This window comes from Hemicordylus capensis, chromosome 1 (genome assembly GCF_027244095.1).
Source record: "Hemicordylus capensis ecotype Gifberg chromosome 1, rHemCap1.1.pri, whole genome shotgun sequence".
NCBI classification, from domain to species: Eukaryota; Metazoa; Chordata; class Lepidosauria; order Squamata; family Cordylidae; genus Hemicordylus; species Hemicordylus capensis.
This window is the reverse complement of record NC_069657.1, coordinates 189,768,895-189,792,810: the sequence shown is the minus strand read 5'-3', so window position 1 is coordinate 189,792,810 and position 23,916 is coordinate 189,768,895. Positions and strand designations below refer to the sequence as shown.

At 44.6% G+C, this 23,916-nt stretch overlaps 1 protein-coding gene across 16 annotated transcripts in view; it reads left to right on the top strand.

Moving 5' to 3' along the window:
• Positions 1–23,916, top strand: part of KCNH7 (potassium voltage-gated channel subfamily H member 7) — a 440,460-nt gene that overhangs the window by 316,362 nt on the left and 100,182 nt on the right. The gene's annotated exons all lie outside the window — the stretch shown is intronic.

Genomic DNA, 23,916 nt, shown 5'->3' with positions numbered 1-23,916 from the left:
AGAAGCAGTTCTTTTCCTGCCCATCTTCATCCCAGCAGTTTCCCCTGCAAATAACTTCTTCATTGTTAAACTTTTAATTAACTGTGTTGTGACATGTGCTGCTGTGCTGTGCTTATTGTGTGTGTGCTTGGGCACTAAACACAGAGTAGATACTAACTGATACAACTTGTGCGTGGGGGTGGATAGAATGGAGAGAGGGAGGTAGCACAAGATTTTTGTTTGTTTGTTTGTTTGTTTAAAATATTATATGAGGGGGGATGGGATGGGATGGTGTGGGATGGGGAGATTCACTCCACAGTCCTATAAGTGTGCTAAGTGGGAGGGGAAATTGGAAATCATTACTTAAAGAAAACAGGAAACTGATAGCAATGACAACAAAACAGGATAAGACAGACACTAACCACCGTACAACACTGAAGACTGACTGAGATAGACATAATGAAGCATGTGTGTGTGCACAAAGTGATCCCTTCCAACATTCTCTACTAGCAAAGGATGGGGAAGGGCAGTTGAACAGAGTTAATAAAGGAATCTGTGTCCCTCCCCAGAAATGCTGTGATTAGAAGGCAGCAGACTCACACCATTGACATGATGAATGGTTGATGGCCAGCTTGAGCTGTCACTCAAACAAATCTGCCCCCAGCAGCTTTCAAATAAGGCAATTAACTTTGGCCACATTGTTTGGCTTCCAGAAGCTCCCAGAAAGCATAGTGATCCAACAATTCTGTCCGACCAAGCCTGTCTTGCCTGGCTACCTGGCAGGGCTTTGGGGTGTGGGCCTCAGAGGTACCAAGTGGAGGGGGCTGTTCAGCACCCAGGCCCTCCTCCCTGATGTTCAACTCTTTGCTGCAGCCCCTCTCCAGAGACCTGTAGCTCGCTCTCTGCCTGCCTCATCACTGGCCCAGGCCCTCCTGAAAAACCCCTGCACAGGCAGCACAAGTCCAGCCCCCTCCCAAGGAGCCCCTGCCCTGCTTTATTAGAGTCCTTAAGTGCTGATCAACCCCTGCTGTGCTCTCCCTCATCCTCTCCCCGCCCCTCCCTCTGATGGCCCCCTCCTTTTGGAACAAGGCACATCATTCACATCAGCACAATGCACCTCCTCTTCTTGCCTTGGGCTGGGTCTCCCTGCCTGGTGACCCTCCCAGCCTGTTGCCTTTCTCACTCCTTCCCGCTTCCTTTGCCATCCGGGGAGTGCAGCTGCCTCTCCGCCCCGGAGCCTGTCGACCTGGCATCGGCCCCATGTGTTGCTGTAGCAGCTTGAAAATGCTAGTAAGGCCAGTGGGTGGTCCCACCCGACAAGTTGCAACAATTCTGACATGAATTCTGACATCATGAAAACAAATTCCATCACTTCTGACACAATAGTTATCCATTACAGTTGTGTCAGAATAATTCCGACATATTCCCACACAGCCAGTGTGGAATCCGACACTTCTGTTGGATCTGACAGAATGCACAGCCTAGTAAAAAATACCAAGTGACAACTCTCAGCTCCTCCATGTACATCTACACAAGAGTTTCTCCTCTTCTTGGTTCAGCACTTTAGCATAGACCCAAAAGCTCCCTGAAAAGCTTGTCTGATCTGACAGAGAAGCACTTAAGTGCTGATATTTCACCTCCGGTCAATGTGGACATCAAAGCCTGTACTGGCCTTGTTACTGTGGTCTCCTTGTACCAGGCACATTGACAATCAATATGAATGGATTCACTTTATGACAGGTGTGCCTTACAGGGATTTAATGTGCTGAATGAACACTTCCAATCCCCAAAGAAAGCCCTCTTCAAATAAAGAGGCCTAGATAGATAAGGGTCTGTTTTTGTGATGAATATTTGATAAGATTTTTCCCCCCTGCTCCAGTGATAAATGCATTCCAAGTGACTTTATTATACATGGACCTCAACATCTCCCTGATCCTTTTTTCAGTATACATTGCATTCTTACATTTTGCCGGCTACCCGGGTGTATTGCCGAGCCCTTCTGTTAGAACAGCTTGAGATCTCAGCTTTGGCTGACTCAGGCTATCTTTGCAGTTTATTTATGATAACATCTGTGACTCTATGCAGGTGATGGACAGGGAAAGAAATCTTTGAACCTATTGTGTCATTTTTGCATTATAGAAAATTGTATCTCTATTGTCCATTATACTAAGAATGTTTTCATTTTACTAGGCAAACACTACCAATGCCAAGCTATGTTTTGGCCACCAATGGGAAATGTTTTATCAGCAAGAGCTAAATAGAGAGCTTTTGTGATTGTAAAATATTAATTCCTCTTGCATCTCCTGCAGTATAGGCTATGGTATTGTCACAGCCCAGTCGCAACCAGTCCCGTGATTTTCAGCTTCACCACTGCCGCCAAGTAGACTTTTATATTTTCTCTGGCTGAGTCTCCTGAAACAGTCTTCCAAACCTTTGTTGCTTGTTGTTTCTGTTTTAAACAGACAGGCAGATATGGTAGATGTGGACTGCAGCTTGGCTTCAGGTCTCAACATTTGCTTTGCTTATGAGTGATGATCTGATCAAACCCCATTACCCATACAAATGTGATGCCACAGATATAGATATAACTGCTTGATTCACGGTTTTTAAATGAATGAATGAAGTAAATGCAGAAATAGTACAAATGTTGGAAAGTAGAAGACAAAGCACTAGCATTTGATTTGAAGAAAATTAATTAAGAAGAGAGCGGGTCTTGTGGTAGTGAGCACAAATTGTCCCCTTTGCTAAGCAGGGTCCCCACTGGTTTGCATTTGAATGAGTGACTACATGTGAACATTGCAAAGATATGTCCTTGAGGGGATGGGGTCAAAGCTCAGTGGAAGAGTATTTTCATGTTTGCATGCAGAAGATCCTAGATTCACTCCCTGGCAACTCCAGGTAGGGTTGGGCAAGACTCCTGCCTGAAGCCATGGAGAACCGCTGCCAGTTAGTGTGGACAGTACTGAGCTAGATGGACCAATGGTCTGACTCAGTATAAGGGAGCTTCCTATGTTCTTATCTGTTTTGTTGGGGTTGTGTGCCAGCTGAAGGACTGCATATCTTCCCAAAGGCTGAGAATTTCTAGAGGACCCCCTGGCGCTTTTCTAGCCAAGGCCACAAAGTTTCCCAATGCTGGTTCTTCTGGGACTTTTGGCCAAAGCTTCTGAACTTCTCCAAGCATGTCCCTTTAGGACTGCCAGTGAGGTTTATTACTCCAAACATGGGAAGCTGCCCCCTTTGAAAAGCATCCATTTGGGGGCAGATTACCCCCTGCCCACCAAAACAAAAACACAAAATGTTATCTCTTGTCAAAAGGGCAACTTTCGTTGCAAAAATCAAAACTTGAGGGCTGTTCAGCTCAGCTCTAAAAATAATTTCATAAGAGCTAAAGTGAGATGACTGTCATCATGGCTGTGCAAAAACATCTCTGATTATAAGCTCATTTAACTGTAGCATTTTGGAACCTGGACATGCCACAGGAACACCTAACAATGGCAGTTTAGAACAGCACATAACACATTATTGGTACTTAGGATATTCAGTGATTTGCCTTAGCCAAGTGCTCTGATTTAAAACCATAGCCCTATCCAATTAGAGTGAACCTTAAATGCATTCCTTTTAGAAATGTTTAACTCTAATTGGGACTTTGAGCACATTAGCTAGTCAATAATCAGCGTCTCTTCTTCTGCAGTCTTGTTTTTTTCTTGGGAGTTGTACTAGCTAATTAAGTCCACGATTGAAGTTGTAATAAATTATATGGGTATTAATTCATGTCCTGTACCTTTGGAGCCCCCCAAAAATTCAATGTAGAAGTATGGTGATATTGATTTATTATTTAATGGCACCAAAAGTGCCACTAATATAAATCTTCTCTGATTTTTTTTTTCCATTCAGATAACAAGATCCATATTAAGGTTGATTGAGATCCCTACAGTTATTGACAGGGTGTGGTATGTGTGTCTATGTGCATCTCTGTGTGTGGGGGTGGGTGGGGGTGTTCTCTCTAAATTAAACTGAATTTGTTACTTAGCCTGAATGAAAGTTTCCAAATGGTGTCTGCTATCTTTAGGTAGGAAGGTGAGGGAGACGGACAAACAGAATGGGTTTTATTCATTTCACAAATGGAAGATGTTCTGTTCACATAATTCCCCGTGTTCCTGAAAATCTGCTCCTGAGAGACCATCTGGAGGATAACATGTGGCATGGGAGGAGCTTCAGCAGGGAGGAGGGAATTAGTGAAAATCACCCCGCTTGGGCAACTTCATAATCACTTGTTTATTACTTTATTTAGTATATATGTATACAAACTTTGACTCTAGGCAGTTAACAACAAACACAACACAATAAAATCAGGAGTTAAAACATCAAAACAGTTTAAAACAATTCAACACTAAAGTCTAGTAAAACGCCTGGGTGAACAGGTGTGTTTGAAGTATCTTCTTAAAATCTGTCAGAGATGGGGAAGCTCTTATTTCAGCAGGGAGTGCATTCCAAAGCTTCAGGGTGGCAATGGGGAAGGCCCATTCCTGAGTAGCCACCAGACAAGCTGATGGTAACTGCAGGTAAACCTCAGCTGATGATCTCAAATCGGATAGAATAAACTGCCTGATTCAAGCTCAAATCAATTCAAGTGATTTGAGCTCTGTATTTCTCTGTGTTTTCTCCTTGCTGATTGGTTTTCTGGCACTGCTTCCTATTGGCCTGAGAGCTCCTTGCTTCTTGGTTGGCTTGTTATACAAATCAAGTGTTGTCATGGGCAACTGTGCCACCATTGGCTGGGTGGGGGTGGACAGGGAGGGGGGAGCCAAAGGAGGGATTTTCAAAATGTAGTTAAGGGACTGCTTGGAAGCAGAGAGCCATTTTGTGCCTCAGGAGAGGAGAAAGCAAGACTGCAGCAGCTCAGCACTGATGGTGGCCTGGGGCTTATCTCTTTGTTTGTTTTTAATTTCCTTGCAAACCCAAATGCTTATTTTATTTTATTGTACCAGCAGCCCCAGTGGCTTTAACTGGGTGCTGCTGCTTTGAATTTTTTTCCCTATTTTGATTTCTTCTTCTTGCTTGTATCCAGCCCCTAGAGGCTTTAAAAACTGGAGTGCTGTGACTTGGGGGTGGGGTGGGGGGCTAGTTAAAAAAAACTGTACCACTTGTAAAGTCCCAGTGGCTTTAACTGGGTACTGCTACTTTGATCCCCCCACCCTTTGGTGGATTTCTTCTTCTTGCTTGTAGCCAGCCCCCAGTGGCTTTACTAACCGGAGTGCTATGCTTATATTTTGTTTCCTTTTGCATCTCCAAGCTGCACCTTTGCTGCTGTTGTGTGCCATTGCACTTCATTTTTTTGTTTTTGTAGGCTGGTGTGTTGACTTCTATCTGGTGCCCAGCCTGCCAGGCTCTCTCTGCTTCCCTTCGCTCCCCCCCCCACCATGGGGGTTTAAATTTATTTTGTGGGTGGGTGGGTGGATGACTGCCCTCCCACCAGTTAGCATATGCTCAGCTCAGGAGTGCCTCCTAGAGCAACACCTGGCACACTACAGCCAAAGCCACCAGAAGCCCACATCTGAAAATGTCAGAAACTGATCCCCATACACACACACACCTTGGTCAGTTTAGAGTTCTTTAAATAGGGCCTAGTTTGGGAAACGCCTTAAGTGGTGCAGCAGGGAAATGCTTGACTAACAAGCAGAAGGTTGCCAGTTTGAATCTCCACTGCTACAATATTGGGCAGCAGCAATATAGGAAGATGCTGAAAGGCATCATCTCATATTGTGCAGGAGATGTCAATGGTAAACCCCTCCTATATTCTACCAAAGGAAACCACAGGGCTCTGTGGGTGCCAGGAGTCAAAATAGAATTGATGGCACCCTTTACCTTAGTTTGAGGGAAAGATTAGGTGGGTAGTGGCAGGACAACCTAGTGGGAGGGGCAACATTCCTGTTGAGCCACATTGCTGTTTGGTTTGAAGCCCACTCTGGAGGAGGAGGGGCAGGCCTGAGAAGGCTTGCTTTTGCAATGGCTTGGGGGGGGGGGTTGTGTGGCTTTCAGTTTTTGTTCTCTCTTGTCTGGAGAGAGAGAGTGGGAGGAGCCACTAAGGCTGAGGTGAATTGCACCTGGTGGGAGGGGCCACATTCCTTCTGAGCTACATTCCTGTTCAGTTTGAAGTCTACTCTCTGTCTAAGAAGCAACAGGGAGGGAGCTTCATGAACAGAACTTAGTGAACAGGGATTACCAAACAGGGTCACAGGAATTTTGCATCAAGTTTAGCAGGGAAGTGTGCGGGGGAGCTCAAAAGGGGGCACCTTGATCACAAGGGGACCAGTGGGAAGAGAAGGTAAGTACTACTCCCTCTTTCATATTTTCCGGAAAGAATGTTTAAACTGTTCCAATAGCTGACAACTACAGCTAAGACCTACATTTCAAATAAGCACTCTCCAAATGCTCTAAACATCCAACAAAGCCAGTTATGAAGATAGAGAACCAGCAGGGGAGGGGTGCTTCCCAATATATTGCACAGAGTGTTGCATGTATGACTATCTGCCTGAGGGGCAAAAGTCATGAGTATGTGCTTGGTGGAAAAAACTCATGGCTCTCAGGGAACAAGTTTGTTTTCTCAAAACCAAGGTGGCAGATCTGGAAAAGGTCAGAGTCATATAGGTATGTGGACAAGATGTTCAGGGATATGATAGAGGCATCCCACTCTGACGCTGATGGCTCCTCTGCTGTCAGGAAGAATGAAGGTCTCAGGGAAGGAGGACATCATTCTGAGAAAGCAGAAAATGCTTCCTTAGAAGGGACCCCTTCCATGAATTGTAAACCCTTGTTCTCTCACAGGGGATATATCTCTGGGGGGGTGGGGGCTCCTAATAATGGGCAATTTATCATTTGGGGTATAGAGAGATGGGTCTCTAGCCTGTTTGCTGTGAAGGTTGTGGATATTTTGCGGCATCTAGATAAGCTGTTAGGCCTATTAGGAATCAGCTGTTGTGGTGCACATCAACACTACCGGTGTTGGGTAATTAAGTCAAGAGGTCCTGGAAGCCAAATGTAGGCTGCTTGCTAGCATACTGAAATCCAGGACCCCCAAGGCAGCATTCTCAGAAATGCCACCTGTTCCACATTCAGGGTCAGTGAGACAGGCAGAGCTGAGGGGTCCCAGTTTGTGGATGAGACAGTGGTGCTGGGAGGAGGGGTTTAGATTTGTTAGGCACTGGTATAGATTTTGGGACAAGACAAGCCTGTACAAACGGGATGGGCTAGACTGCTGGCAGCTTTTTAAATGATGCTTGGGAGATAGCCAACAGGAGCTGGGCAGTATCCAGTTTGGTAAATGCCATCTCTTAAGGTGCAAGGGTGTAAATGTTTCAGATAAACCAGAAGAGGACTGAGGAATACCAGATAAAAAGCATACAGAAGGATGTGCTAGTTGGACAAAGAGGCCATATTTCTGGACATGCTGAATGACTGTGCCCTAGAACAGTTGGTCATGGAAACAACCAGAGAGAAGGCGACCTTGAACTTAATCCTGAGTGGTGTACAGGACATGGTGCAAGATGTCAGTGTCATGAAACCTCTAGGGAACAGTGACTATAGTGCATTCAAATTCAGCATACATGTGAGGAGGTCTAACACATACACTTTGAATTCCATAAAAGGAAAGTTCTCTAAAATGAGGAGTTTGGTGAAAAGAAAACTGAAAGGGAAATCAGGAGAGTCACTTCGCTCCAGAATGAATGGAGTTTATTTAAAACCATAATAATAGAAGCTTAGTTAAAATGTATACCAAAAAGGTAGAAAGGTACCACCAAGTCCTGGAGGATGCCAGCATGGCTAACAAGTAAAGAAAAGGAAGCTATAAAGGGGAAGATGACTAACTTCAGAAACTGGAAGGAATTTCTGCCCAAATGAAGAGAACAGAAAGGAACACAAACTCTGGCAAAAGAAATGCAAGGAGACAATAAAGGAGGTGAAAAATTTGAGGAACATTTAGCTAAAACCAAAAAAGGGAAATAACATACATGTATTTAAATATATTAGGAACAGGAAACCTGCCAGGGTGGCAGTTGGACCATTAGATGATGAGGCAGTAAACGGGATTATTAAGGAGGATATGGAGATTGCAGAGAAGCTAAATGAGTTCTTTTCATCTGTCTTCACAGAAGAGGGTACTGAGCATATACCTGTGCCTGAACCAAGCTTCTCAGGGACAGAATTAAAGAATTGATTCAGATAGATGTAATGTGAGATGACGTTCTAAACTGTCTAGAAAAATGAAAAATTAACAAATTGCCATGGCCAGATAGCATCTACTCAAGAGTCCTTAAAGAACTCAAATGTGAAATTGCTGACCTCCTTGCAAAAATATATAACTTATCCCTACAATCATATTTTGTACCAGAGGACTGGAAAGTAGCCAACGTAACACTGATTTTCAAAAAGGGATCGGGGGATCCAGGAAATTACATGCCGGTTAGCTTAACTTCTGTTCCAGGTATATTGATGGAAAGCATTCTCAAGGATAAAATTGTTGAGCATATAGAAGAACAGGCCCTGCTGAAGGAGAACCATTGCTTTTGCAATGGTAAATCTTGCCTCACCAAAATAAATTTTTGGAGTTATTTGAGAATGTCAACAGCTGTGTCAATAAATGTGATCCAGTTGACATAGTATACCTGGATTTAAAAAAAAACTTTTGACAAAATTCCTCATCAAAGACTCTTGAGAAATCTTAGGAGTCTTGAGATAAGGGAACAGGTTCATGTGTAGATTGCTAACTGGGTGAAGGACAGGAAAAAGAGGGTAGTAATAAATGGATTTCTCTAAATGGAGGGAAGTGGGGTCCTCCAGGGATTGGTACTGGGACCAGTGATCTTTAACTTGTTCATAAATTATCTAGAAGATCTAGAAATTATCTTCTCAACATGTGGGTCCCCAGATGTAATTGGACTTCAGCTCCCATAATTCTCAACCAAAGGCCACTGGGGCTGGGGTTTATGGGAGCTGAAGTCCAATAACATCTGGGGACCCACACGTTGACAAACCCTGACTACATTGGGGTAAGCAGCAAAGTGGCCAGATTTACAGATAACACCAAACTATTTAGGGTAGTAAAAACCAAAAGAGATTGTGAGGAGCTCCAAAAGGAGCTCTCCAAACTGACAGAGAATGGGCAACAAAATGGCAAATGCAGTTCAGTGTTAGCAAGTGTAAAGTGATGTATATTGGGGCAAAACCCCCAGACTTCACACATACACTGATAGGGTCTGAGCTGGTGGAAAGCTCATTGAAAGTGTCGACTCAGTGCACGGCAGCTGTGAAAAATGCCAATTCCATGCTTGGAATCATTAGGGAGGGGGCTGAAAATAAAACTGAATATGATAATGCCCTTATACAAACCATGATGCAGCCACATTTGGAGTACTGCATACAGTTCTGGTCTCATATCTTAAGAAGGACATTGTAGAACTGGAGAAGATGCAGAAGAGGGCAACCAAGATGATCTAGAGCACCAAGATGGTCTAGAGCAGTGTTTCTCAACCACCGGTCCCTGGACCGCTGCCGGTCCCCGAAGGGTTGAGTGCCGGTCCCTGACTGGGAGTCAACCCCCCCCCCCAACTGAAATCAAGGCACTCACTTCCTCAATTTTGCACATGGCACGGAAGAGGAAGAGTATCACGGAGGCATGGGACCCTTCTTGTGCCTTGCCTCCATGTGCTGCTGAGATCTTCCTACAGCTATCTTATTCCCTATCTTTACAGCTTCAAACTGTATGCGGTGCGGGGGCATGGAGGAAAAAGTATGGCAGTGGGCGCCACTTGAAGGGCTGCTGGTTCTTGCATGCTCATTGTTTGCAGCCAAAGGTTGGTTGATTGAAACCCAGCTGCCTGTTATGGTCGAGGCGCCTTGAGAGGGAACGCTGTTTCCCTCTTGCATCATTGGGGCTTGCTTGTATGTTGTTTTCATTGGCCCCATGTAGCTTTTGAATTTTTCTAATGGCCCAACATCCCCTCTCCATTGAGTAATCACAAGCACCTCCACTCCAGACATACTGGAGACAAATTTGTTCACCCAGGCTTTTAGAGTCAGGGGTTCTCAACCTTGGGTACCCAGACGTTGGTGGACTTCTACTCCCATAATCCCCAGCCATAATGGCCAAATGCCATTGTTGTTGGGGGTTATAGGAGTTTAACTGAGGGACCCAAGGTTAAGAACCCCTAATATTCCATGTTTGCAAAAGATTCCAAATTTAATTATTTTAATGCTTATATTATTTTCATTCTAAACTGCCCAGAGATGCAAGTTTTGGGCAGTATAGAAGTCTGGTAGATAGATAGATAGATAGACAGACTTGAAACCCCTTTACTAACTGCTGGTCCGGGAAACTGCACATGAAGAATGTAGCGGTCCTTGAAACTCTGCACGAAGAATTTAGCGGTCCTTGACTCAAAAAAGTTTGAGAAACACTGGTCTAGAGCACCTTCCTTATGAGGCAAGGCTACATCACTTGAGGCTTTTTAGTTTAGAAAAAAGGATGATTGAGGACATTATAGAAATCTATAAAATAATGCATAGTGTGGAGATAGTTGATGGAGATAAATTTTTCTCCCTCTCATAACACTATGGGGTCATCCCATGAAACTGATTGTCAAGAAATTTAGGACTGACAAAAGGAAGTACTTTTTCACACAAAGCATAGTCAACCTATAGAATCCTCTGCCACAAGATGTGGTGACAGCCAACAGCCTGGATGGCTTTAAGAAGGGTTTAGACCAGTGGTTCCCAATTTGGGAGCCTCCAGATGTTGTTGAACTACAACTCCCATCAGCCCCAGCTACAATTTATTGTGGCTAGGGATGATGGGAGTTGTAGTTCAGCAACATCTGGAGGCTCCCAGTTTAGGAACCACTGGTTTAGATAAAATCATGGAGGACAGGTCTATCAAAGGCTGCTAGTCTGAGGGCCACCTTCAGCCTCAGAGGCAAGATGTCTCTAACTCCTGGCTAAGGGCTTCCCTGCAGCACCTGGTAGGCTGCCTTGTGAAACAGGATGCTGGACTAGATGGGCCTTGGGCGTGATCCAGCAGGGCTGTTTTTATATTCTATGACTGTAGGACAGGAGGGGTGGTCTTGGGTTAGAGAGGCCACAGTAAAACCCTGCCTCTTGCCTTGCCTTGCCTTACCTTACCTTAAACTTGTCCCATTGTTGTTCACTCCTCTCCAAAAAAGGCTCCCCCCCCAATAAAGCCTGCTTCCATATATGGGGGGATTTAATTTTTTGCTTCTATGTGCGTACCACAGTGCTATAGATAGCACTGTGTGTGGCACACACAGCACACATAGACCACCCCTGACCCCATGTCCCTTTTTAAAATACACACGTTAAAAGGTGCTTCTTCCCCCACCCCCCATCAGAGTTAGGGCTTCAGTTTAAAAAACCCCAAGACATCTGGGAGGGTGTGAGGCTGAGCCAGAAGCAGATTGCCAGGTAGAGGGAAGGGCGATGCTGCTAGTCTCCATGGACGACAGCAAGAGGGGCCTACTCCCGACGTCGGCCCTACTGCTGCGATGCTGTGCAAGCTCACCTATCCGGATGAGCCTGGTCCTGCAGTGCAGCCAGATAGCGGTCCCTGCTCCTGCTGGCAGCAATAGTGCTTGTTACTTTAAAGAAGCTTGTGCTATTCTTAGCCCTACTGGAACCAAGGCATTCTAGGTATTTTGGAAAGTGACTGAACTGACTTTAGAACAGATTTTTTTTTTTTTTGGTCATTCCTATACAAGTATGTCAGATTTTGCTACAGAAGAATTCAGTGGAAGAGAAGGCAGCAGTCTGAGATGGATATTGCTAAACACTGTGGGCCATGAGTTATAATGACCTGCCTTTTAGACGTAAATTCAAATGTGTCTTGCACTGGAAGGAAAAAGGTGTTCAGGTGATGCAAAATAAAGAGGTGCCATTATACAATCTTGTTAGTACATCATGTAATCAAAAGCGAAATAGCAATTGTCATCAAGGGGTCAGTGTTGGTTTAATTTTAGCTTGTGCATCTGCATTTGTTATGGCTTTAGAAGCTTAATTCAGGTTTCAGCCGTTTCTTCAGGAGATATGAGCAAATGCAGTTGTTTAGCCCACCCCACACCCGCCCCTTTTTTTTAAACACAAGAAACCAAAAGAAATTAGCCTGGTTAGATACAATCTGATGGCTCCAAATGAGATAAAAGCACAGGAGAGAGCATACTTCATTCTCACTGGAGAAGAACCCTACGGTGCAAAGAAATCAGACACCTAATGAAAATGGCAATATAAAATCAAGCCAGCTTTTCAACCTCAGAGAACCTATATTTTATTTTTAGGAAGTATTGATAGCATTTAGATTTCAGTGTGAAATCTAGCATTATTGGTAAAGAAGATTTTCTTTTACGTAAACCTTAAGAACGGACAAATATTTCTAACTTATTTGTTTTATCTATACAGCAATTATGTTTATAATGTTAGTGTTAAAACACCTGTCTAATACAGGACACAGCCATTGCTTTTTTGACTGTACATGCAGAAACATTGCAATAATAGTTGTAATTCGGGAAGAATTTTTTCTTTTTGCCATCCTAGGCTTAGTACCTGTTTACACTGCACTTTACACTAGAACAAAATTGCTTGATGTTGACTCACAAGGTTTTCATTGAGTTTGGTGTATGAAAAATATCTTGTCTCAGAACTTAGGTTGACTGATAAGCAACTGTGGGTTCTAAAGCAATGGGCCAGGCCATGCCAAACAAACCATTCCCAGCATCCTTTTCTTTCAAGCTTCATTTTGCCCCTTTTCAAAGTTGCTCAGCCATGCAAACACGGTATCACACAACCGCTACATCAATTCCTAGATTTTTTCATTATAGGCATTACAGGTCAAGAACTGGCAACTAACTGTTGATGAAGCACCGTCAAGACAGGATGCTTACTTTGCATCATACATCCATTACCTATCTGAGGTTGAGGCTTCAATACATAGCACCTTCAGCAAAACTGGCAGAGAGCCTACTGCTCATACCAAAGAAAAGTTAGTCCTGTGAGAGTTTAAGGCAATGAACCGGTGGTTTAGCTCAGTATAAATCAGCTTGATATCATTCTTGACTGTTGGGTCTTAGAAGGCAGGAGACCTGCACTTGTGCTGTTTTCAGCAGTGGGCTACGATGGGCTTCCACTTCTCCATTGAAGTATAGGACAGACTGCATATTATGCACTGTCTCAAGACTGGAGCTACAATAGGGCAGTTGGGTCTGAAGAACCCACATCCCCAGCATCCAGAGCCGCCTTGCCCTGCCCAGGGACCGCTTCACTCATCTCCCCCCATCTCCACTCCTGCTGCTGCTGTTCTATTCTCTGTGGTGACATGCTGTGCTGTCCATCTCCAGCAGCGCATGGCACTCCCGCGGCCGCCTGCTGCTGCTGCTTCCCAGCCACTCAGGGGTCTGATTGTCTCAAGGAGACTGGGAAAGAGGGCACACATGTACACCCCTCATTCTCTGCCACCTCGGGGTCAGAGCTGGCTGGAGTGTGGGCAGCAAGAACATGCCTCCACCATCACTGGGGGCAAGGAGATCGCCCCGCCACGTCTCCGCCATCACCACCACCACCACCAGGGGAGTCTGCCACTGCTTGGGAGAGCCGCCCGTGCCCTCCCTATGCCACTGCACTCTCTCCAATAACAGTACACTCTGGACAGGAGTATATTGTATGTTCAGTACAACTTATGTTGTATTGCAGCCTATGCCGGTGTTGAAGTGGTCAGAGATTGTGCTGAAGTAGCACCTCTACAGGGCTACTTGTACTTTACCTTCTGTACACTTCTTTCCAGTTCCTTCCCCTTCTGAGCAACTTCTCCCCTTCAGTCCCACAATAAAGTTCTGCAATAAGTTCTCCAGTCCTGCAATATCCAGTCCTGCAATAAGTTCCCCTTGGAATTCAAGGGTTTTGCTATTACAATCTCTTATTCTGTCAGTGTAAAGTTTTGTACAAGCTGTTGTTTTGAGACTGGTTCCACCTCCCAAAGCCACCAATTTGTGACTTGCTTTACCTGCCAAACTGCTGCTTCCTGTTTCCCAAGGCTCTGGCCAAAAAAAAAAGTAGTTCCCAAAAGCCTCAAGTCTGCCCACCCCTGAACTAAAGATGCATAACAGAGCAGGAATATCATCTCTTACAACCAGGCATGCAGCTGTGTCTGGGCATGGTAACTGCTGCAAGGTCCTGTCAGTACCATGAGTGGAAGTGGGCCAGGGGTTGATCTTATCTATGGGCAAAGTGGGTGACACCCACCTTAAATTTCCTCAGTCAGCCATGTTGTCTCTGCCTCCATTTTGCCTTCTAACTCCCTCTGTTGTTCCCTGCTGCTCTTGCCTACAGCCTGCTGTTGCTTTAAGAGGTGTGATGTGGGTGATGGCAGGACCAACCTCAAAGAACAAATGAAAAACCCCAGATCGTTAAAATATTAATATTAATAAGGCAGGAGCCAATAATAATGCTCACTTTTGTTTTTGCAAAGTGGGTGGTCCTAGGACTGCCCTGTAAACCAATCAGAGAGGGCCTACGCTGACTGACTCCTTAGGCAGCCAATCAGAGTGCCCAGAGGATGGGGAAGTATTTTCCTTTTAGCTAGCTACTCAAATGAATCCAATCACCATTTTAGTTAAAGAGAAGGTAGTCTGGCTGGCTCTTGATATTAAGACTGATCTTTTGCTGGCTTCTTTGTGTTTGTTTGGAGAAACCTCTGCTTCCTCCCTCCCTCTCTCTCTCTTCCTCTCTTCCTCCCTTTCTGATCTGATCTGATCTGTATTCAAAGCATTATGGTCCATTCCCAAAATGGCATGCCATAAAACACTGGAGGGAGCAGCAAACTGTAAGAATGGACAAATTAGATTAGAAATTGGCATAAGAAGCCATAAAAATCTTTTAGGGCATATGCATGGATTTCTGAGTCCAAACTGCTTTTCAAATAATTGCAGAAGTGGCTTTCCATGTGGGTGTGGTGTAGAAAAGGAATGGATTCTGTTGGAAGGAAAATAGCTTTAAAAATCAATTTGGTATGCAGAGAGCTAACCAGGTTTCTCTCTGGATTGTGGTCAGTATCTGTAACATTAATATGTCCACTGGGGGTTCTTTGGGCAAGGATTATGGAAGTGGTCTCTATAAAAAAACATTTGTTGTTTGCTAGGATGGACACCCAGACTAAGTGGCGGGCAACCCAAGATGGGCAGAGAGTGTTGTACCAGCTGTTGTAGCTGTTGTAGCAGAGTGTGGAGAGGAGAGGAGTGTGGGGTGGAGAGGAGAGCTGGTCTTGTGGTGGCAAGCATGACTTGTCCCCTTAGCTAAGCAGGGTCTGCCCTGGTTGCATATGAATGGGAGACCACATGTGAGCACTGTAAGATATTCCCCGCAGGAGATGGAGCCGCTCTGGGAAGAGCATCTAGGTTCCAAGTTCCCTCCATGGCATCTCCAAGATACAGCTGAGAGAGGTTCCTGCCTGCAACCTTGGAGAAGCCACTGCCAGTCTGTGAAGACAATACTGAGCTAGATATACCAATGGTCTGACTCAGTATTTGGCAGCTTCCTATGTTCCTAATATATACATTGAACAGATGGTGTATATACACACAAATCCCAACAGCTGGTCAGTAGGCATAGAGTAGGGAGAGGGTGTCCCCATGCATCTTTGCTTCCCATGGTATCCTCTAAGTTACAGGACATGGTTCATAGCTGCAGCAAGCATCATTGTAAAGCCTATTATTTTTCTGTTATGTATCTACAGTATGCATTTTTTTAAATAGGCAGGCAGAGCTACCCTTGTAACTTCAGAATGCATTCCTGCTTCGCTTTTGTAGGTAGTCTCTGCTTTACCTGTGTCTTATATAGATTTATTTACTTTTTCATGAATAGCCTGTCTTCCTCCAAGAAGCCCAGAGTGGTGCACATGGTTACATTTATCCTCCCAACAGCCCTATAATGAAGCTTATGCTGAGAGATAAGTGACTGTCCCAGAGTCACCCAGTGACTTTCATGACTGAGTGGGGATTTGAACTTGGATTTCCCCAGTCTAGTCCAACACACTAACCACTGTACCACTCTGGCTCAAAGTTCTTTCTCATTGTTGTTTATTATTATTATTAGTTTTCATTTTTTAAACAATCGGACAGGCAGAGCTGCCCTGGTAACCTCAGAATGCATTTACTCTCCACATAAGCAGCCTTTTGTGGCTGGTCAGTGCTTTACGTTTAGCTTGTACAATTCCTTTCCTGTGTATGTGTGCTTGTTCCTGCCATGTTAGATACAATTCTACACATTACAGTAGTCCTGTTAAGCACTATAAAGCAACTTATGTTTTCCATATTTCTGTGTATCTCTGCTGATAAGCAACTGAGATCTGTGTGCTTGTGCTTGTATTTTGACCCCACTTATTAGCTACAAATCTACACTTTGCCAGTTATTGCTGAGGCACCTGCCTATTTATTTATTTATTTATTTACACAGTCAGACAGGTGTTATTGACTGGTTTGTTTTATCCAGACATTGAGTCCTTCCCAAGGACCTGGGATGGCTGAATTTTATTATCAATGTTGTTGCTGTTATTATAGATAGATATCATCGCAGAATATAGGCTTTTCCCAGTAAAGTTGCTTTTTGTAATTGGCTGATGGTGATTTCTGTGGCCCCTATGGTGTTGAGGTGCTCTTCATGGTCTTTTGGAATTGCACCCAGGGCGCCAATTACCACTGGGATTATTTTGGTCTTTTTCTGCCACAGCCTTTCAATTTCAATTTGTAGATCTTTGTATTTGGTGATTTTTTCTATTTCTTTTTCTTCTATTCTGCTATCCTCTGGTATTGCTATGTCGATTATTTTCACTTGTTTTTCTTTCTTCTCGACTACAGTTATATCTGGTGTATTGTGTGGCAGATGTTTGTCTGTTTGTAGCCGGAAGTCCCATAATATTTTTGCATCTTCATTTTCGACCACTTTTTCAATTGTATGGTCCCACCAATGTTTGGCTACAGGTAGCTTGTATTTTTTGCAGATGTTCCAGTGTACCATCCCTGCTACCTTGTCATGCCTTTGTTTGTAGTCAGTCTGTGCAATCTTTTTACAACAGCTGATTAGGTGGTCCACGGTTTCATCTGCTTCTTTACAAAGGCAGCACTTGCTGTTTGTTGTGGATTTTTCTACTTTTGCTCTTATTGCATTTGTTCTTAGTGCCTGTTCTTGTGCAGCCAGTATTAAACCCTCTGTTTCTTTCTTCAACTTGCCATTCTTAAGCCATTGCCAGGTCTTGGTGATGTCTGATTTTCCACGTATATTGTGCAAATATTGACCATGCAGTGGCTTATTTTTCCATTTTGCTGCTCGGTTCTTGACTTGTTCTTTCTTGTAGGCCTGCTTTGTTTCATTGGTGTTGAATAGTTTCTCATTATTGACCATTACTATTATTTATTTATTTATTTATTTATTTATTTATTTAATTCAATTTCTATACTGCCCTTCCAAAAATGGCTCAGGGCGGTTTACACAGAGAAATAATAAATAAATAAGATGGCTCCCTGTCCCCAAAGGACTCACAATCTAAAAAGAAACATAAGATAGACACCATCAGCAGTCACTGGAAGGATGCTGTGCTGGGGGTGGATAGGGCCAGTTACTCTCCCCCTGCTAAATAAAGAGAATCACCACGTTAAAAAGGTGCCTCTTTGCCCAGTTAGCAGGGGTAGCCTAGTACTGACTCCAGCTCCGCAGCCAGCACTGTCCCTTGGGCGGTGCGGGGCAAAGGGTGAAGGGGCCCACCCGCTGCGTCTGACGTCATCAGCATCTGATGTCTGATGCAGCAGGGGGCGTGGCCTCGCTCTGTAACTAGGCCACATGCTCGTTTCAGAGCAAATGACAGCCAGTGCTGGGTATGCAGCATGGACGGGAGTTGCTTTCCCTGCCAGGAGAGCAGCTCCCGGCCATGCTATAAATGCAGCACTGCCAGTATTTGCTCTGAAACGGCATGTGTGGCCCCATTTCAGAGCAAAGTCGCACAGGGGGCATGGTGCTTGCTTACCTCCCTCCTCCAGGCAAGCATACATGGTGGCCGGGGGCAGCCTCAGCGGCCGCTGCATGCACCACTGCCAGGAGCCCAGCACCGGCAGTCTGTGAGGCTGCCCTCTGCTGTCTGTGAGGCTGCCCTCTGTGAGGCTGCCCTCTGCTCTCACTGGCACAGTGGGGCCCCTCCAAACCCAGGGCCTGGGGCTACCACCCCAGTTGCCATGTCCTAAGGTTCCACCTATCCGCAGCTGCCTACAGTTGGCTCCACCTTTCACTACCTGTGGCTACACCCATCACCTGCCCTTCCTGTCTCCACCCCCCCACCCCCAGAACTACCAGCTGCCACTGAAGTGGGCATATGGCAGTGTTGTACAGATTGACTTTCTATGTACCCCTACAAGGCTCAAGAGGCCCCAAGTAGCATGGAGAAAGCTTATCTCCTGTGATGGCAGGCACCCATCTGCATCTGCTCAATATGTTTGTTGCAGTTCCCTTACTACAGGGATAGTTGCTCCCTGTGCTCTTTTAGTAGACCTTCTCACAATATGCTACGGTCTGCAACTCTGTTGCTGCTGCTTGCCAGCTGCAAAAATATATCCTGTGCAGTTTTATGGGATGGGAACTGTGAATAATGCTTCAGAAATTTTGTCCACAAAGTTAGCCCCACACTTCATCATTAGGTGTACTGATTCAGCCTCCAAAATAGCTGAATAGCACTTTAGAAAGTTATCACTATTCTGCACCTGTCGTTGAATCTTTGGATCACACAGGCTGTCACTGATGACTTTGCAACATCAGGCTTCTAATTCAGTGACAGGATTCATATGCAAAGAAATGCTTCCATTCCCAAAGGTGCTACACAGGCGACTTTATTAGCACATGCCCAACTTGGCCAAAGTACTCAGAGAAAGTACCTTGCCCAGCTGGTTCTGCCACATTTGCCAGTCACTGAAAGTCACCTTATAACAAAGATTTATGAATGTTTTTGAGTGAAGAGAAATATTGAGCCCCCTGAACTTGTGTTATTAGCTTTATTAGGCATGGGACTGATGGGTCAGTTAGAAAGTTTAATAGGGCCATGGACTGAAGATTGAAGGTAGGAGCTTCTGAGATAGGGGGAGGAGTCTTTTATCTTCTTCTTCTGCATTGCAGGACATTGCCAAGTATGGAAGGGAGCTGTTTGTGTAGCCATCATTGTGCTAGGGCGTGCAATGCACCGGGGCCACACCTTGCAGCCTGCCTCCCTCCCATTGTGTCCCTTGAGGTCTCCTCATCTGGGAAGCAGAATCTACTAACTCATGAGGCTATGTGGGGCACAGCTTCTTTTCCTCCTCAGGGCAGACTTCAGTGTTAGGAAACAGTGTGAAGACAGTGCTGGGTGGGTGCAGTAATGTATCCCTACCAGTTAGGTAACAGTCAACAGCAGAGTCGTAGTGATGGGTTTTATTCTAAAGGTAAAGTGTGCCATTGTGTCAGTGTCGACTCCTGGCAACCAGAGCCCTGTGGTGGTCTTTGGTAGAATACAGGAGGGCTATACCATTGCCATCTCCTGCGCAGTATGAGATGATGCCTTTCAGCATCTTCCTATATTGCTGCTGCCTGATATAGGTGTTTCCCGTAGTCTGGGAAACATACCAGTGGGGATTCAAACGTCTGGCTAGATAATCAAGTCATTTCCCCACTGTGCCATTCACAGAACTGGGTAGTTAATCTTAGCAGAGGGAAATCCTTATAGGACTGCAAGGGCAAAGATGACCCTGAAAAGGGAACTGGCAGAAAGATTTAGGGAACCCGGTGTAGAGCTGCCCACTTCAACCCCAAGATCTCTCTCTGGTCAGTCTGTGACTGCTCAGGTCCCATCACTGCCATGCTTGCTGCCTCTCCTGCCCTCTTGGGTGCTCTTCTCCAGCTTCGTGGCCCTGTGGCTCCATCACACTTCTGGGCTGTGCTTGACCCAACTTTGCACCGGTTCCGCCCTGGTCCCAATGAGAACAGGTGGCTCCTTAAAGGAGGCCTGTTCTCACTGGCAGTTGAGGTGAGCACAGCTCAGCAGGCAGGCAGGTGGCAAGCAGCGAGTGAAGGGGGGCAGGCAGTGGGTGGTGAGCAAAGGGAGTGGGCTTTAGATTTTGTCCCTGGGCTGCCTCCAACCTTACTGTGCCACTGCCAAATATGGTGCAAAGGATTGTTTTGCACCACACCATTCAGCCTGCTTCATCAGTCAATGTTACTGATGCAGCTTTGGCTAGGTCTCTTTTGTTACCTCAACTGGCTTACAATAAACTATGACAAAACAGAAAATTCTGTCTTCAGACACAGTTCCCTGAGGCATATGTGGTAGATTGATGTGCATAACATCGAGCAAGCAACAAATTCACTTATTAGGTTCTTTCTCTGGAAGTGGGTTTAATCACATCCAAGCCATCAGATTGAAGTTATTAGGGGGCACTACTACATTCCAGAATCTATTTGCATCTACATAACTTTATTTTATTTTTCATTTATTGTTAAATTTATATACCACCTTTCATTAAAAACAGTCCCAAGGCGGGACTCTAGAGTGACCAAGAGTCGGACATGACTGAACAGATAAGAAGAAGACATTCCTGCAAGTTGTGCAGAGGCAAACAGATTCTGCCCATTCTAGAAATTGCGGAGAAAAGGATTCCTTCCCAGGCTCAGGATGGTGCTGAGATTTGGGGTCCAAAATGAGGTGACAAACAAGCTCCTCGGGACCATCTTGGAATATTGTTAAATCATAAGGTGCTAAAAAGAGCAGAGAGATTGTATGAATCAATAAACAAGAATTTTAAGGAAATGTACTGGAGAATTCATATGAGTGAGATTTGCAGTCAAACTTAAATGAATAGTAAAGTTTCAGCTGGATTATTCAACCATACTTAGGGGGGTGATGGCTTCTTGGACTGGTCATGTTTCTGTATTAGTGGTATTATTACAACCCTGAAGATAATCACTGATACTGTAGTCCACAACACATCCAATGTTTCTAATGAGAATCTGGTACAATACAATACAATACAATACAATACAATACAATACAATACAATACAATACAATACAATACAATATACCACTTTTCAACAAAGTTCCCAAAGCAGTTTACAAAGAAAGAAAGAAAGAAAGGAAGGAAGGAAGGAAGAAAGGAAGAAAGGAAGGAAGGTGATTCCCTGTCCCCAAAGGGCTCACAAACTAAAACATGAACATTGGGAGTCCATTTATACACATGTTTATGAAATCTGAACTTTTAATAATATCAATGCCATATTTGGTGTGTTTTGGGAACTTGTTATATACTGGTTCATGAGCATTGGAGGGTCCACTTCAGTGTACTTTGATGAATGTGTTTGTTCCTATTTGATTTTGGAGTTATATATAAATGCTTAACATAATACTATATGATATAATACTTAATATAATTTTAATATGATTTTCATTTACTCTGTCTTTGAATGTTTGATGTGGGTAACAGAGAGTTCTGGGGTTCTGCTTTATTTTTTATGAGTGGGTTGTTTTGTTTTGTTTTTTTGGTGGGTTTTTGGGGGTTTTTTTGCTGTATTAAGATGTTTACTTGAGTCAGCAACTTGACTAACTGATTGAATTTATATACCGCCAAATATTGAAATCTCTAGGCGGTTTACAGAACTAAAGCATTTAAAATACATACAAAGATAAAATAGATAAAACACATAAAAATTTAAAAATTTGCTTTGGCACTGTCTATATCTCATACTTCTATCATTGAATCCCATGTTGTGTGATCCCTTCCTCTCACCCCGCCCCTTTCAGTGCCTGCAAGGGTTGGATTTGACGTCTACAGCCTTTAAAGGGAGCAAGGAGAAGAAGCTGTGGGTAGTTTTCCTTTGTGTTCCTTTCAAAGCCCGCGAGGCTTGTATCTGACCCCTGCAGGCTTTGAAAGTGATGCAGGCCAAGAGGAAGGGACAATCAACAGCTTCGCCTCCATCGCTGTAGTGGCTAACTCCACTCCTTACTGCCTCCTGGAGGGAGGAGGGAAGAGAATGGAGTTGCAGGAGCTGCTGACGCGGCAGCTGGTGGGTGGGCAGTGCCTGCACGGAATGCGCCCCTGCAGAGCAGAGGGAGGGACAGGGAGGAAGTAGCGCAGCAGCGGGCAGCTGGGGTGGCCCTCACAGTGGGGCTGCCACCTCCTGCACTTGTCATCTGAAGCAATTGCTGGCCCTGTAGGCACCCTTCATTGTTTAAGTGCAAGGAATAAATAAGAGATGTATATACCCTTCCTCCTTGGTTTAATGGCTGCTTGGAAGTCATTCGTAATCTTTGTAGAGGTTAATCATTCCTCATGGTGTTTTTCAAACACAGAAGAAGCTCATTAACCCCTGTTGTGTGGATATTTGTTTAGCAAATGGTGCACTTTCGGGGGGGGGGGGGAAGAGCATATAGGATTTTTAAAACCACTGAGTGAGTCAAAAAGAAACACTCTAAGAAGGAATACAAAAACCTCTAGGTTTGGTAATGGGAGCTTTCTTTAATCTGATCGATAGACAGCAACGGTTGACTGCTAGACAAAATAGAAGACCCTGAGGCTCCAGCCCTGTTTCTGCAGGTCATGTGCTGCAACGGGAGCTGCACAGCTCCCAGCAACAAGCCCAAGTGATTGCCCCCCTTAAGCGAGCTCCGCTAACCCTGTTTACTTGATCATGTGTCACCGCAGTGTGGCTCCACAACATGGCAACTCACAAGAAGACCCCTGACTGGGAGGCAACAGCAAGCCTCCTGGCATTGGGGGGGGGGGTTCCCCAGTATGCCCCATGCACTCATGTGGGACAATTGGAAACTTCCGGGGGCCAGGAGGACCCCAATTCCTGCCGCTCCAACTGGCTCCGTGATGGAGATGGTAATCGTGTGGTCAGCCGATCCAGTTGCCCAGAGTGGGCTGCCTGCTCATTTGTGGGGAGAGCAGGTCAGGCCTGCTCTCCCCTCTGAACCCATTGTGGTGCTTCACACTACTTGCGTGAAGTGCCTCACTGTCATGCAATACTAGTCAGAAGCTGTTGCCTTCCCTGTAGTTCCCATCACCCCCAGTTACAACTTATTATGGCTGGGGATGATGGGAGCTGTAGTTACATCTGGCAACATCTGTACATCTGGAGTACCACAGATTGGGAAGCCCTGCCTTACTGCATGACAATAGTAAGACTTGTTCTCACAGTCATTTGAATCTAGGTTTAATATGGGTTACCAACATTGAAGGGATTGTGTGAACCCATGCCAAGGTGGTTTATGCCCCGAGATACCCACCTTGGCATAGGTTCACACAATCACACTAATGCTGGTAATCCACATTAAACCTAGATTCAAATGCTATGTGAACAAGACCATCATTTTACAATGCTGACACAATTTTTAATTGTTTTAAACTGAATTGTTGTAAAGCACCTAGCTTTTAAGGTGCACAGTTAGTAATAATACTTTAAAATTATTATTGCCATTGTATATTAGCCCAGTATATGTTTTACTTGTCCAATGAAAAACCTAAGCACAGTAGTCTATATTTGCACACATATATTCCAGAGTGAATCTCTGTACCAGCTCTATTGGGAATTAAATGAAAGATACTGAGAAATGTAAATTTCCCATGGGAATTAAGTTTGAATCCAAGTTTGTTCATGTGTTTGCCTTCCAGGGCCTATTTGAGAATTAAGTGGGAAGTATTTATAGCATTTCAGAATCTATGAGAACAGCTCATAGATCCTGAAATGTTTACACAGTTGTGTTTTTCCCCAAGATGAGAGCATAGGGAACCAGTTTCGAAGTTCTTATGCAAGGAAAATATCCATTGAAAAAAGTAATTGGGTTAAAATGCTCGAAGGATGTTGCTGTGTAATCTAT